Source organism: Colobus angolensis, unplaced genomic scaffold (genome assembly GCF_000951035.1).
Source record: "Colobus angolensis palliatus isolate OR3802 unplaced genomic scaffold, Cang.pa_1.0 Scaffold770, whole genome shotgun sequence".
Classification (NCBI taxonomy): domain Eukaryota; kingdom Metazoa; phylum Chordata; class Mammalia; order Primates; family Cercopithecidae; genus Colobus; species Colobus angolensis.
The window spans coordinates 38286-39897 of NW_012121488.1; the positions used below are offsets into that span (position 1 = coordinate 38286).

The 1612-nt window shown below is 35.9% G+C and overlaps 1 protein-coding gene across 1 annotated transcript in view; it reads right to left on the bottom strand.

The window, feature by feature from the left end:
- The window catches only part of LOC105502140 (liver carboxylesterase 1-like), a gene marked incomplete at both ends in the record, with an annotated part of 64082 nt that overhangs the window by 31661 nt on the left and 30809 nt on the right, over positions 1–1612 (bottom strand). The gene's annotated exons all lie outside the window — the stretch shown is intronic.

Consider the following 1612-nt stretch of genomic DNA (forward strand, 5'->3'; position numbering starts at 1 on the left):
AAAACTAGAATTCACTCATAATTCCACTACCTGAGGCAAGGGCTATGCATTTTTTGGAATTCCTTCTAAAATTTTTCCATATCCTATATCATTTAAAAATCAATTTTATCAAATTTAAAATGTCACTCATAACTCTACCACTCAGAGAATGCTTCTTTTTTATTTTAGCATATCTCCCTTTCATGTCTATAAACTTGGGGTGATATTATATACGGTATTTTATAGTATATATATATACCGTATATTATATATGGTATTTTGTAGTATAATTATTTCTTTTTTAAATTTTTTTGTAGAGATAGGATCTCACTATGTTGCCCAAGCTGGTCTTGAAATCCTAGGCTCTCACAATCCTCCCACCTCAGCCTCCCAAAGTGCTGAGAGTATTGGCATGAGCCACCACCTCCAGTCATCATTTCTTAACATCCTTAAATATTCATCCATAAAAGGATTTAACAATGGGAGCTCACGCACCCCTAACCTCATGTCCCACCCGCACATGTCATTTCAATGTGAGAATGAAGAAGAATCTATTCACTCATCTTTGTCAGGCTCCTTCCCTGCACCCTCGGCTCAGCAGGAAATGTGCTTGGGATGATGCTATCCTTCTGTGGCTCTGTAATCCACCTGTCAAAAGGCTGCTTCAAGGTCAAGCAAAACTTGCTAAAGGGAAGGTTTGACCTCGCCTTTGCCCCTTGAACATTTTCCAAAGAAACTCAGAGCCAACCATAGAAGAAAGAGCTTTTGTGAATGAGAGAACTTATTATAGGCAGCATGCTGCCCCAAACGTACTTTGTAAAACTCTTTGGCTAAAACCATTGATATTTATACAATTCTTACAATCACAGCACAAGTCTTCAGAGGAAAGTAGGGCACAGATTTGGGTAATGACAATTCAGCACAACAAGAGAAGCAGAAACAATGAGAGGGCTAGTCATGAAAGACATGCAGATTAAAACAGGCTGATGTGCTTCTTGTTGGTGGGGAAGGTTTATGAAACTGGCAGCTTATGTTAATTTTTAACCTTAGCATCCCAAATGAGAAGGAAAATTAAGAAATCCACATTCTTATGCAATGGAATGCAATTTTGCAGTATTTGCCCAGAGTTCTAAAACTTTCTATTGCCCAGCCTAGTTATTCACTTCTAGAAACAATCCAAAGAAAATTGTTAGACATGTGGTTAGAGACTTATGAACATTAGGCTGAGCACAATGTTATTGTAGCATCAGAGTGTGAGCAGCCAGGCTAAATGCATAATAAGATAGGAATATTAAAGTCAATTTAATACAGCCATTTCATGGAAGAAGGAATGCTTTGATGAGTTTGTATCAACATTCAGAAAATCCTCACAACATAGTGTTCTATGAACAAAGTAAAATATAAAATTGATTTTTGAAGTATATAGGACATGGAAAATCGATAGATGAAAACACAAAAAAATTTATACCATTTGCCTCCAGGTAGTGGAATTATGAGTGATACTTAGTTCCTTCTGTGTTTCCATATTTTTGAAACTTTCTGTAATTTTACACATTAATTTTATATTCAGAAATGTGATTTTTATCAAAAAGAGTGAGACATGACAATAGGGGAAAGTTGATAAAATCTGTGT